Source organism: Pan troglodytes, chromosome 8, assembly GCF_028858775.2.
Source record: "Pan troglodytes isolate AG18354 chromosome 8, NHGRI_mPanTro3-v2.0_pri, whole genome shotgun sequence".
In the NCBI taxonomy this organism is placed as follows: Eukaryota; Metazoa; Chordata; class Mammalia; order Primates; family Hominidae; genus Pan; species Pan troglodytes.
In genome coordinates this window covers 66,918,261-66,933,535 of record NC_072406.2, presented here as the reverse complement: position 1 = coordinate 66,933,535, position 15,275 = coordinate 66,918,261, and the positions used below count along the sequence as shown (strand labels likewise).

Below are 15,275 nucleotides of genomic sequence, written 5' to 3'. Positions count from 1 at the left end.
ATAAAAGTCTCATTCAATTAATATAAATATTTAGTTTTGGTTTAAAAGAAATTATTTGATTCAGAGTCATCTCAAGAATGCATCCAGATATGGGCTGGAAGTTGACTATCATGTATATAGTCATCTAACAGAAACACAACATATTCCTCCAAAGAAGTGGTCCACAAAATAAGCCTTACATTGCTAACTTCTACTGGCTGGGATCTGGTAAGGATCTAGATCCACAGCCGATTAGACATGGTGATTGTGACTGATTAATAGGAAAACCTAATGTGCTTAGAAAGCGGGAACATGAAATAAGGCCAAGAGCAGAGAAAGAAGTCTGAATAATCACTTGGGCCTTCTGAAGTAATTAACAATTAATATCTAATTCATATCAAGTTCTTCTTTGGAAAAACTTTTTTTCCTTAACATTAGTGTTTTTGTTCTGCATCAGCCGCCTTGACTCTCTGAACGTTAATGTGGAAATATTGAAAGTGTTTTCTCCTCAACTGGGCAGCAGTAAAATGGTTATCTCTTGGGACTCTGTTTCTATTTTAAACTAAGTATGTAAATGTGGTCTGTGGCTCATTTTGTCTGCTAATTACATGATAGACTCTTCCATCAAGTTTGTACTTAATATTTGTTCTAAAGTATGTGCTTGCAGTTTTATATTTTTTACGAAATAATTGTCAATTGCCTTATTAGAAAGTGACCTTTTTCTTGTAATTCAATCTACATGCGTACATGTACTTTGAAAACCTGTATAGGCAATTCCTGCATCAGTTACTTCTTCATGATTGATTTTGCTGCATTACAGATGCTCCTTTTACTCATTTAAAGAATTGACACAGATGTATATTCCTGCACATTCTTTGAAATCACTCAGAAATATCTACAGTACTGCTGGCCTCTGTTTAAACAAATTTAAGTATTAATAAAATATTTGCCACATTAAGTAATTACAAAAATGTGAACACTTTGATTATGTTTTTAAAATCTATCCTTATTCATAATAAAATCATATGGAGTTACAGTTATTATGATGCATTTATGTAAGTTGGAAATAAATCCCAAATGTGTCTACAGTAGAGAAAAAATATTAAAATACTATAAAGTAAAAGATATATGAAAAAAGATTCTCTGTTACAGTGATGAATTATGGCTTCCTTATGGCTATTTTTAAAGAAAGAAATCTATATTTTCTAAATATTCCACAGTGAAAACAGTTAACCTTTTTAACCAGAAATAAAAACTCAGTAAACATAATGCAAGGTTTATCAAAAGTTTCTTTTCTAATTGTTAACCAATCATTTGAAAATATAAGCTGGGCTGAAATAAAACATTTAGTTTTCCTAAGCAAATTTGTTTTAATGTGTGATTCTGTATAGAGCTTATTTTGCCAACTAGGTAATTATAGCAACAGCAATGATGATAGTTTATTTCCTTTTGTGCTGATTAGATCCTACTTTTCAAAGGAGCTTAGGAACTCTACGAAGATGTTGCCATAGCACTGCTGTACAGTAGCAGGTGGTAAAAGTTCAATATTTGTGTTTTAGAAGAAAATGACATGATATAGTATACTAATGTTGTGCTCCTTACTTGGCATATTTTGTAGAAACTGCCAACTACTCAGAAAGCTGCCAGAGTTATTTAAGTCATCACAAGAAGTATAAATACTGATCTAGAGAATAAATGTTTTGCATTTCTCTTTTGCATTAAATTTCTAAAAATATGGTGATCAAATGAACCTCTGCCAGATATTATAATGTAGTGCTTTAATCATTTTTGTCTTAAAAATCTAAGGGAAACAATCCATGCAAATGTTTTTATATTTTTCTTTAGGCAATCTAAACTTCCCAATGACACAATTATTTTTGACCATGTTGGGTGGCTCATGCCTATAGTCCCAGCATTTTGGGAGGCTGAGGCAGCTGGATTGCTAGAGCTCGGGAGTTCAAGACCAGCCTGGCCAACATGGCAAGACCCTGTTTCTACTAAAAATGCAAAAATTAGCCAGATGTGGTGGCACACACTCACAGTCCCAGCTACTTGGGAGGCTGAGGCATGAGAATCACTTGAACCTGGGAGGCCGGGAGGGGAGGTTGTAGTAAGCTGAGATCGTTCCACTGCACTGAAGCATGGGTGGCAGAGTGAGATCCTGTCTGAAAAAAAGAAAGAAAAGAAATAGTTATTTTTAGCCTTGCTCTATACTCTCTTAATTTCTCCTTTCCAGTATCTTTTAATTGGTAGTAATAAAACATGTGGGTTTCCTATTTTACCAGAATGATGAGCACTCATTTTTAAAGGCTTTGAAGCTTCTTTGAAAAGAAAGGCCTAACAAATCTTTAATCAGCTAAATTAGTAAATTTACTTGAAGTCAAATTGCCTGTGGCTCATTTAACTGATGTCTATTGCTAAATAATCTCTATAGCTAAATACATTCACTACTAAAGCAAAGCATCTAAATAGCTCATTTTTTAAATTATAGCTAATTGTTTATGTAAGTCATTGAGCTACATTTATAGAACACTTATTTATACACATGTCTCTATCTCTCAAAGACTTTTATAATTTGTGGGACGGAAATATTCTTTGTGAATATATATGTCAAGTGCATTTATACATATGTGCATGCTTGGAAGAATTATGAATTTAACAGGCAGAGATCCATAAACTTCTTTCTCATCCTGGGCTCTGTTAGATGCTTTCAATTCCTGATCTTTGTCCTCAACAGCACCTTAATGACAGATTCATTACATCATCTTGGGATGAACAAGAGATTATTTTCATCACAATTGCTGGTAATACTAAGCTTACGTTGTAAAGGGGCAAAGTGGACACACAAAGAGATATGTTAGTTCCTGACTACTACCAGAAAGCTCTTGAACTAGCATGTAGAGCGTATTTATTATGTAATTTCATTTTGAGGGGAGAATGGATTTAGAGAAACAGATCACATTATCTATGTTTAATTAAGTGAGAATGTCTAAAATACCTTTCTGAACAGATATTTTCTAGTTTCTCTTGACTCTAAGTTGCTTATAGCATTGAAGCCTTACTGAAAGGAGAGAGGTGGGGGCAGTTACTCTGGGACTACTTAAAGACCTGCCACTGAGTGCCAGCCACATCAGAGTCCTTGGCTGCTTTACAGCAACTATAGATTGACATTAAACATACTTTGGAACCACTCATTCAAACTAATTCTCAGAATCTGCCGAAGTGTACAGGCACTGCTACGTAAAGAGCGGGAGAAAATGATTTTAAGTCATGGTTACAACACACCACTGTGACTGTACAGAAATGGACAGATGCAGAGACAAAAGGATATCACTACGTGAGAGATTAGAAAACCCACCCTGAAGGAGCTTCATGAATTTAAAGTTTAAAATATATTGTACACTCTCAGTAAATTTGGGAAATGAAAGGTAAATCTGAGTTGTCTCCATAATTTGAAAGCAACATCAACCAAGGATGCCATGATGGACTCAATGAAGAAGTTTACATTTAGATTGTATAATTTTTTAAAAGTTATTTGGGGAGTGAGTTGCTTGTGGAAATTTATCGATGTAAGAGTGGAGGAAGCACCAAAGTTCAATTACTGGCTTTGAAATAAAGCTCATGAAGATTTTCTTTGTACAGAACTTTCCTAAGCAGTATTTCTCCATCCTCTCTTCCTTACACGGACTCTCTTGAGGTCTTAGATTTTACCATTCCCTGTCCTTAAGGCCTTTCTTCTCTAAATTTCCTTTTGCCATAAACAGTTATTTCATTTCTTCCATTCCTTACGATCAAATATTGACTGCTAGTCTTTGGATTTGTGTTGCTGAGACAATTGAGCTGTGAGTTTCTTCCCTGTTAAGACACTGAAAATCTGATCACTACCTTCACTTTTGAATAGAGTGCAGTAATCAACAGTATAAAGTTTCTTGGCAATTACTAGATATAAATAGTAATTCAAAAACTATCTTGAAAATTTTTTGGACTTAAAATATTTCCTACAGCAGTTTTCAAAACAAATATTCAAATGCCAAGTATTCCTACATTGAATTACTTATGTAATTCAACTAAATGTAAGTATGTCATGTGATTTAAAGAATATGAAAGTACTTGCTATCCCTTCATCTATGACTACTTCATACAAATTTGACATATATACTAAAATGAGCATTTATTTTATATTTATATCAGGTAGTGTAGTTTAAGCAAAGAATGTATAATTACTTTTCAGTATGAATAGAAATGAATCTGTTAAGTATATTCAATATAACATTTTTATGAAATTGTTATAATCTATGCACTGTTAAAGTACACTACTTCTGGTTAAATTCGAATGGGTTTATTCAACAAAATGTAGATATATACTAATATATTGAGTGCTTTTTAAAAAAATCCACCAAAGCAACTTGCCATTGATGTCAAGAATCAAGATTTTTTTTACTATTGATCCAAGTTTTTGCTTTCTAGATTCTCCATTTTGTCATACAGTAATCCTTGGTTCTCAATCCAAAAATGCTGACCTGGTTAGCACTAAGCTCTTTTCATGTACCTCAGGACACATTGGAAACTATGATATTGCTTTTACTGTCATTTGTGTGTTTGCTTTTGAAAATTTACAATTTTACAGAGCAGTGCTTTGAGTTGTCAGACCTGGGTGCGGTTGAGAGTGTTGCTTCTTAAGTTGGTTTTGAGTAAGAAAGACGATAGTTCCTAGACAAAGTTTAATAGTAAAATTATTCTCCCAAATTTGTCTTCATTTTTACAACAAAACAGCTGAAATAGAATGTAAGTAAAGACCACCTGCTTGCAATTCTCTCGTTCCCTGTTACAAACAATCTTGAACACATGCCCAATACATAATTTTGTTGTTCAATCAGTCATTTCATTAATCATTTATTTGCTTAGTTATTTCTTCAAGGTATGATTATTGCCACTCTATATTGTGTGAGAATCTGTTCTGGTACTGGCGATGCATCAGAGAAGAAAACAGGCAAAACCACTTTCCACATGGAGGTAGAGACAGGGAGAAAAAACGAAACAGAGCAAGAAACCAAGGTGTGAGGAACAACTGAGGAGGCAGTGATGCTGTTTCAGATAGATGACTTGTTTCTTTGAGGAAATTACATTTGAGCAAAACTGTATAAAGTTAAGACTGAAGATGTGAGCCATGCATTCATCCAGGGAATTTACATTATAGACAGAGGAATAAATTCAAAGACTCTGAAGATGAATATGCTGATAAGTTTAAGAAATGGCAAGAAGATAGCTGGAGAAGATGAGAAAGAGCATATGTGATTGAAATAGAGAAGATGGATGTTGATTGAATGTATGTAGATTGGTCAAAAATGTTTTTGACTTTTTAATTGATTTGCCAACAAATCAGTTGATGGTGACCTCATCTAGTAACATATAATTTACAAAGAATAATTCTTTTTTTCATCCTTCATTCAATGTCATAGCAGCGTATAATTAAAAATTCAAATGCGCAACTGTGTGTAGATGTTTGTTCACAATCACAGATAATTGTATTCCCTTTTTTTTTTTTTTTTTTTGAGACGGGTTCTCGCTCTGTCACTCAGGCTGGAATGCAGCAGCGTGATCTCGGCTCACTGCAAGCTCAGCCTCCCATGTTCACGCCATTCTCCTGCCTCAGCCTCCCGAGTAGCTAGGACCACATGCACCCGCCACCATGCCTGGCTAATTTTTTGTACTTTAGTAGAGATGGGGTTCCACCGTGTTAGCCAGGGTGGTCTCGATCTCCTGACCTCGTGATCCACCCGCCTCGGACTCCCAAAGTGCTGGGATTACAAGCATGAGCCACCACGCCCGGCCAACTTTATTATTTAAAAATATATTTTACTCAGAAAATGCGTTAAGTCATTCAATTTGGCTCAGTGGTATCACTGCCTCATTTAACACAAAGTAGAGGATTATTACAGTCATACCAAAGGTCAATATGAACGTGATGATTTCTACTGGAAAGTAATACTTAGTGTCAGAAAATTTGATAGTGTGGTACCATCAAAATTAATAAGTGATTTTTGTTATATTACTTTCTCTTTTAAAAAATCATTAATAAAGAGGGAAGATTGAATAGTAGCAGCTTCACATTTCAGATAAATCCTTACAAACATATTTACTTTACTTGATAAAATGATCTTCTTTATTGAATATATTTTGGTGAAAATTGATTAATGTGCTTGGTTTTATCTTAATACTTCGGGACAGGCAAGGTGTGAGCATTATTTGTGAGAAAATAGCAAATAGCATCCCATCAGTATTCTCTATGGAGTTTATTCAGTATCTTTAAAAGGGTTTATTTAGAGATATGAGGGATCTTATTGACAACAGTCAGAGTAAATATTATAAATGACTTAAAAACAGTAAGTGATTAATTTTCTTTTTTGTTTTATTATTATTATGCTTTAAGTTTTAGGGTACATGTGCACAATGTGCAGGTTTGTTACATATGTATACATGTGCCATGTTGGTGTGCTGCACCCATTAACTCATCATTTAGCATTAGGTATATCTCCTAATACTGTCCTTCCCCCCTCCCCCCACCCCACAACAGTCCCCAGAATGTGATGTTCCCCTTCCTGTGTCCATGTGTTCTCATTGTTCAATTCCCACCTATGAGTGAGAACATGGCGGTGTTTGGTTTTTTGTCCTTGCGATAGTTTGTTGAGAATGATGTTTTTGTTTCATCCATGTCCCTACAAAGGACATGAACTCATCATTTTTTATGGCTGCATAGTATTCCATGTTGTATATGTGCCACAGTTTCTTAATCCAGTCTATCATTGTTGGACATTTGGCTTGGTTCCAAGTGTTTGCTATTGTGAATAGTGCTGCAATAAACATACGTGTGCATGTGTCTTTATAGCAGCATGATTTATAGTCCTTTGGGTATATACCCAGTAATGGGATGGCTGGGTCAAATGGTATTTCTAGTTCTAGATCCCTGAGGAATCGCCACATTGACTTCCACAATGGTTGAACTAGTTTACAGTCCCACCAACAGTGTAAAAGTGTTCCTGTTTCTCCACATCCTCTCCAGCACCTGTTGTTTCCTGATTTTTTAATGATTGCCATTCTAACTGGTGTGAGATGGCATCTCATTGTGGTTTTGATTTGCATTTCTCTGATGGCCAGTGGTGATGAGCATTTTTTCATGTGTTTTTTGGCTGCATAAATGTCTTCTTTTGAGAAGTGTCTGTTCATATCCTTCGCCCACTTTTTGATGGGGTTGTTTGTTTTTTTTCTTGTAAATTTGTTTGAGTTCATTGTAGATTCTGGATATTAGCCCTTTGTCAGATGAGTAGGTTGCAAAAATTTTCTCCCATTTTGTAGGTTGCCTGTTCACTCTGATGGTAGTTTCTTTTGCTTTGCAGAAGCTCTTTAGTTTAATTAGATCCCATTTGTCAATTTTGGCTTTTGTTGCCATTGCTTTTGGTGTTTTAGACATGAAGTCCTTGCCCATGCCTATGTCCTGAATGGTATTGCCTAGGTTTTCTTCTAGGGTTTTTATGGCTTTAGGTGTAACATATAAGTCTTTAATCCATCTTGAATTAATTTTTGTCTAAGGTGTAAGGAAGGGATCCAGTTTCAGCTTTCTACATATGGCTAGCCAGTTGTACCAGCACCATTTATTAAATAGGGAATCCTTTCCCCATTACTTGTTTTTCTCAGGTTTGTCAAAGATCAGATAGTTGTAGATATGCAGCCTTATTTCTGAGGGCTCTGTTCTGTTCCATTGATCTATATCTCTGTTTTGGTACCAGTACTATGCTGTTTTGGTTACTGTAGCCTTGTAGTATAATTTGAAGTCAGGTAGCGTGATGCCTCCAGCTTTGTTGTTTTGGCTTAGGATTGACTTGGCGATGCAGGCTCTTTTTTGATTCCATATGAACTTTAAAGGAGTTTTTTCCAATTCTGTGAAGAAAGTCATTGGTAGCTTGATGGGGATGGCATTGAATCTATAAATTACCTTGGGTAGTATGGCCATTTTCACAATATTGATTCTTCCTATCCATGAGCATGGAATGTTCTTCCATTTGTTTGTATCCTCTTTTATTTCATTGAGCAGTGGTTTGTAGTTCTCTTTGAAGAGGTCCTTCACGTCCCTTGTAAGTCGGATTCCTAGGTATTTTATTCTCTTTGAAGCAACTGTGAATGGGAGTTCACTCATGATTTGGCTCTCTTTTGTCTGTTGTTGGTGTATAAGAATGCTTGTGATTTTTGTACATTGATTTTGTATCCTGAGACTTGGCTGAATTTGCTTATCAGCTTAAGGAGATTTTGGGCTGAGACAATGGGGTTTTCTAGATATACAATCATGTCATCTGCAAACAGGGACAGTTTGACTTCCTCTTTTCTTAATTGAATACCCTTTATTTTCTTCTCCTGCCTCATTGCCCTGGCCAGAACTTCCAACACTGTGTTGAATAGGAGTGGTGAGATAGGGCATCCCTGTCTTGTGCCAGTTTTCAAAGGGAATGCTTCCAGTTTTTGCCCATTCAGTATGACGTTGGCTGTGGGTTTGTCATAGATAGTGCTTATTATTTTGAGATAAGTCCCATCAATACCTAATTTTTTGAGAGTTTTTAGCATGAAGGATTGTTGAATTTTGTCAAAGGCCTTTTCTGCATCTATTGAGATAATCATGCGATTTTTGTCTTTGGATCTGTTTATATGCTGGATTACATTTATTGATTTGCGTATGTTGAACCAGCCTTGCATCCCAGGGATGAAGCCCACTTGATCATGGTGGATAAGCTTTTTGATGTGCTGCTGGATTTGGTTTGCCAGTATTTTATTGAGGATTTTTGCATCAATGTTCATCAAGGATATTGGTCTAAAATTCTCTTTTTTGGTTGTGTCTCTGCCAGGCTTTGGTATCAGGATGATGCTGGCCTCATAAAATGAGTTAGGGAGGATTCCCTCTTTTTCTATTGATTGGAATAGTTTCAGAAGGAATGGTACCAGTTCCTCCTTGTACCTCTGGTAGAATTCGGCTGTGAATCCATCTGGTCCTGGACTCTTTTTGGTTGGTAAGCTATTGATTATTGCCACAATTTCAGATCCTGTTATTGGTCTATTCAGAGATTCAACTTCTTCCTGGTTTAGTCTTGGGAGGGTGTATGTGTCGAGGAATTTATCCATTTCTTCTAGATTTTCTAGTTTGTTTGCGTAGAGGTGTTTGTAGTATTCTCTGATGGTAGTTTGTATTTCTGTGGGATCGGTGGTGATATCCCCTTTATCATTTTTTATTGCATCTGTTTGATTCTTCTCTCTTTTCTTCTTTTTAGTCTTCCTAGCGGTCTATCAATTTTGTTGATCTTTTCAGCAAACCAGCTCTTGGATTCATCAATTTTTTGAAGGGTTTTTTGTGTCTCTATTTCCTTCAGTTATGCTCTGATTTTAGTTATTTCTTGCCTTCTGCTAGCTTTTGAATGTGTTTGCTCTTGCTTTTCTAGTTCTTTTAATTGTGATGTTAGGGTGTCAATTTTGGATCTTTCCTGCTTTCTCTTGTGGGCATTTGGTGCTATAAATTTCCCTCTACACACTGCTTTGAATGTGTCCCAGAGATTCTGGTATATTGTGTCTTTGTTCTTGTTGTTTTGAAAGAACATCTTTATTTCTGCCTTCATTTCATTATGTACCCAGTATTCATTCAGGAGCAGGTTGTTCAGTTTCCATGTAGTTGAGCGGTTTTGAGTGAGTTTCTTAATCTTGAGTTCTAGTTTGATTGCACTGTGGTCTGAGAGACAATTTGTTATAATTTCTGTTCTTTTACATCTGCGGGGGAGTGCTTTACTTCCAACTATGTGGTCAATTTTGGAATAGGTGTGGTGTGGTGCTGAAAAAAATGTATATTCTGTTGATTTGGGGTGAAGAGTTCTGTAGATGTCTATTAGGTCCTCTTGGTGCAGAGATGAGTTCAATTCCTGGGTATCCTTGTTAACTTTCTGTCTCATTGATCTGTCTAATGTTGACAGTGGGGTGTTAAAGTCTCCCATTATTAATGTGTGGGAGTCTAAGTCTCTTTGTAGGTCACTAAGGACTTGCTTTATGACTCTGGGTGCTCCTGTATTGGGTGCATATATATTCAGGATAGTTAGCTCTTCTTGTTGAATTGATCCCTTTACCATTATGTAATGGCCTTCTTTGTCTCTTTTGATCTTTCTTGGTTTAAAGTCTGTTTTATCAGAGACTAGGATTGTAATTCCTGCCTTTTTTTGTTTTCCATTTGCTTGGTAGATCTTCCTCCATCCTTTTATTTTGAGCCTATGTGTGTCTCTGCACATGAGATGGGTTTCCTGAATACAGCACACTGATGGGTCTTGACTCTTTATCCAATTTGCCAGTCTGTGTCTTTTAATTGGAGCATTTAGCCCATTTACATTTAAAGTTAATATTGTTATGTGTGAATTTGATCCTGTCATTATGATGTTAGCTGGTTATTTTGCTCGTTAGTTCATGCAGTTTCTTCCTAGCCTTGATCGTCTTTACAATTTGGCATGTTTTTGCAGTGGCTGGTACCTGTTGTTCCTTTCCATGTTTAGTGCTTCCTTCAGGAGCTCTTTTAGGGCAGGCCTGGTGGTGACAAAATCTCTCAGCATTTGCTTGTCTGTAAAGGATTTTATTTCTCCTTCACTTATGAAGCTTAGTTTGGCTGGGTATGAAATTCTGGGTTGAAAATTCTTTTCTTTAAGAATGTTGAATATTGGCCCCCACTCTCTTCTGGCTTGTAGAGTTTCTGCCGAGAGATCTGCTGTTACTCTGATGAGCTTCCCTTTGTGGGTAACCCAACCTTTCTCTCTGGCTGCCCTTAACATTTTTTCCTTCATTTCAACTTTGGTGAATCTGACAATTATGTGTCTTGGAGTTGCTCTTCTCGAGGAGTATCTTTGTGGCATTCTCTGTATTTCCTGAATCTGAACATTGACCTGCCTTGCTAGATTGGGGAAGTTCTCCTGGATAATATCCTGCAGCGTGTTTTCCAACTTGGTTCCATTCTCCCCGTCACTTTCAGGTACACCAATCAGACGTAGATTTGGTCTTTTCACATAGTCGCATATTTCTTGGAGGCTTTGCTCGTTTCTTTTTATTCTTTTTTCTGTAAACTTCCCTTCTTGCTTCATTTCATTCATTTCATCTTCCATCACTGATACCCTTTCTTCCAGTTGATCGCATCGGCTCCTGAGGCTTCTGCATTCTTCACGTAGTTCTCGAGCCTTGGCTTTCAGCTCCATCAGCTCCTTTAAGCACTTCTCTGCATTTGTTATTCTAGTTATACATTCGTCTAATTTTTTTTCAAAGTTTTTAACTTCTTTGCCATTGGTTTGAATTTCCTCCTGTAGCTCAGAGTAGTTTGATCATCTGAAGCCTTCTTCTCTCAACTCGTCAAAGTCATTCTCCGTCAGCTCAGAGTAGTTTGATCGTCTGAAGCCTTCTTCTCTCAGCTCGTCAAAGCATTCTCCGTCCAGCTTTGTTCCGTTGCTGGTGAGGAACTGCGTTCCTTTGAAGGAGGAGAGGCGCTCTGCTTTTTAGAGTTTCCAGTTTTTCTGCTCTGTTTTTTCCCCATCTTTGTGGTTTTATCTGCTTTTGGTCTTTGATGATGGTGATGTACGGATGGGTTTTTGGTGTGGATGTCCTTTTTCTTTGTTAGTTTTCCTTCTAACAGATAGGACCCTCAGCTGCAGGTCTGTTGGAGTTTGCTAGAGGTCCACTCCAGACCCTGTTTGCCTGGGTATCAGCAGCAGTGGCTGCAGCACAGCGGTGGCTGTAGAACAGCAGATTTTCATGAACCGCAAACGCTGCTGCCTGATGGGTCCTCTGGAAGTTTTGTCTCAGAGAAGTACCCGACCGTGTGAGGTGTCAGTCTGCCCCTACTGGGGGGTGCCTCCCAGTTAGGCTGCTCGCAGGTCAGGGACCCACTTAAGGAGGCAGTCTGCCCGTTCTCAGATCTCCAACTGCGTGCTGGGAGAACCACTACTCTCTTCAAAGCTGTCAGACAAGGACGTTTAAGTCTGCAGAGGTTACTGCTGTCTTTTTGTTTGTCTGTGCCCTGCCCCCAGAGGTGGAGCCTACAGAGGCCGCAGGCCTCCTTGAGCTGTGGTGGGCTCCACCCAGTTCCAGTTTCCCGGCTGCTTTGTTTACCTAACCAAACAACTAACTTGGCAATGGCCAGCGCCCCTACCCCAGCCTGTCTGCCGCCTTACAGTTTGATCTCAGACTGCTGAGCTAGCAATCAGCGAGACTCCATGGGCATAGGACTCTCCGAGCCATGTGCGGGATATAGTCTCCTGGTGTGCCGTTTTTTAAGCCCGTTGGAAAAGTGCAGTATTAAGGTGGGAGTGACCCGATTTTCCAGGTGCCATCTGTCACCCCTTTCTTTGACTAGGAAAGGGAATTCCCTGACCCCTTGAGCTTCCTGAGTGAAGCAATGCCTCTCCCTGCTTTGGCTGGCGCACGGTGCGCTGCACCCACTGTCCTGCACCCACTGTCTGGCACTCCCTAGTGAGATGAACCCGGTACCTCAGATGGAAACGCAGAAATCACCCGTCTTCTGCGTCACTCACGCTGGGAGCTGTAGACGAGAGCTGTTCCTACTCGGCCATCTTGGCTCCATCCCCCAAGTGATTAATTTTCATGCTACACTTGAGACTTTACCAAATCTTAGAAACAATCAATCTAAAATTTCTTTTCAATGAGTAAGTTTTATGGAACACTATTATAACAAATGTTTTCTTTCTGTTTTTCTGTTACTGATGATCCATTGATACCTCTACTAGAATTTCCATTCTGTATTGCATAGCAAATATGAAAGTTTTGCTAAGTAAATGTTTTATTTGTATTATTTGAATATTCTTTTAACACCTTGGACCCTGATGGATTTGAAATAATGTTTCACAATGAATAGATTTGTTTCAGTTAAAACTGTGTTTTTTTTTTAAAGTCTATTTTGAATCCCAGGAGAAAAGCAATTATTTCAATTTTATTTCAGCCAATTTCAAAATTCCAGCTAAATCTCACAAAATATAATTTTTATTCATACTTGTTCATACTTTTTTAAAAAAACTAACTGTATGCTACTCCTTGCTTTCATTTTTTTTTTCAGGAGAGGTAAATCAGCTAATATTCATGATAGATTTTCAGTTGACTAAAATACCAGCAATTTAAAATTAACAGATAATTATTATCCTTTCACATAATCCTAAATTGCTAACTTTATATATTTATCTGATTAAAAATCACTATTTTGTGTAAAGTCTTTATTATTGTTGGCAAATAAAACACTGATAGGAAGCTGTGTGAGCATTATTATAATTATATATATGTTCTCTTTAGAAGGAATCAGAGATTAACTTATTTCTGGGTTTTTCAATTATTGACTATTAGTTAAAATTAAGACTACACAAAGATGTGCCTTCTTCATTCTGTGATATAGTTGTTCAGAGATAGCACTAACATTTTAACAATATGTAAAAGAAATATCCTCTGTAAATCTTATTACATGAGTAAAGCACATAATTGTTTTCATGTTCACAAAGCAGTTAGAAAACAAGAAGAATTCCCTATATAAAAAGACAGAATTTTGTAAGCCTGTGAATACAAAGCCATGCTCTAGGGAGAAGACAGATGGAAGGTAAACATGCAAGCCTGTGGCTAATATTTTTCTGCAAACAACTGTCAGCACCTTTAATCTCAGTATAGACAATATTTGGATCATTATATTACATGCAATTTCTGTGAGGGCAAAAACTATCTTTTTTGATTCATTGCTGTAATCCAAGAATTGCTCCAGGTACATAGTAGGCATTTCAAATGCTGTTTTTTTGAGAAAGTGAACCATTAACATTAACCTGAATTTCACAAATAACAGCTGCATCAGACTTAAATGAGACTTACCTGCCTATTTAGGATAGTTTGGAGTATTAATATGATTAAGATTTTTTAACATAATTAATCTTTAATCAAAATTCATCTTGCATGTATAAAAATACATACTGTGATTCTTTTTAATTTCAAGTATGTTTTTGCTTGCATTGTCATGTCTACAATGATGACAAAAATTTTGTTTTGTGTTCAATAAGATGTTTTTGAAATAATAGAAAATAATATAACAATATTCTAATGTGAGGGAATACTGGTGTGTTTGTGTGCAGACATATAAAATTAGACTGAATATTATTTTAGCCAGGCATGGGGGCGTGCACCTGTAATCTCAGCTACTTGGGAGGCCTAGGCATGAGAATCACTTAAACCCAGGAGGCAGAGTTTGCAGTGAGCTGAGATTGCACCACTGCACTCCAGCCCAGGTGACAGAGTGAGACTATGTCTCATAAATAAATAAATAAATAAATAAATAAATGAAATGGAATATTTGGCCAAATCAAAGAAAAATAAATCTAACACTAAAATATTTTAAAACCCATACTATCACAAATTAAAGTATAAAATATACATATTTTATGTATTCATATTTTTAAAATGTTTTGTACATTTAAGAATATTTCATAAAATGAAAAAATCTGATTATTCAGATAACCAGGTAAATTTATAAAATTATATTTTATTTTAGTGGTATTAGATAATTTCATATGACAGATGAAGTTTATCAGCCTTGTCATGTGGTATGATTTAATGGCTGTGTAAAAATACTGTCTAATTCTTGGAAAATGGCTCGCTTTCGTTTTTAACTTTTGATGGTAAAATCTTCACTTAAGTCTTTTAGGCTTTAAGGGAAGTTAGATAAAGTAGACATGTGCATCATGAAATGACATTTTTAAAGAGTATAATTAGACAGAATATAATATTTTGAATTAAAATAATGGAAAGTCAAATTATACTTTCATTAATAATTTGCTGTCTGTTCCACATGTTAGTAATTTTAAAAAATAACTATTCTGCATGAGTACATATTTTTATTTAAAACCTCTAAGAAACTGCAAATGATTTAACAAACATCAATATGTTATGTGAGTTTGCAGTTCATGAAATGAGGAAAAAACCCATTTGCCATTTGACATTTCTAGTTTAAAATTAAGATTAAATTTTCAGAAGTAGTAACTAAATTTCGATAACCCTTTCTTCATTAAAAAATTAAAATGAAATGTAATGCCGTTTTTGTATGATAGCAAGATATTATTGTATGTACAGTTAATTGGTAGACATATATGCATCATCCCCCAATAATACACACACACACACACACACACGCACACACACATAATGCCAGAAATGTCTATACCATGTTCAAAAATCAATGGAGTTTTAAAATATTCAAG

At 36.3% G+C, this 15,275-nt stretch overlaps 1 protein-coding gene across 8 annotated transcripts in view; it reads left to right on the top strand.

The window, feature by feature from the left end:
* PCDH15 (protocadherin related 15) overlaps window positions 1-15,275 on the top strand; it is a 1,753,436-nt gene that overhangs the window by 1,021,403 nt on the left and 716,758 nt on the right. The gene's annotated exons all lie outside the window — the stretch shown is intronic.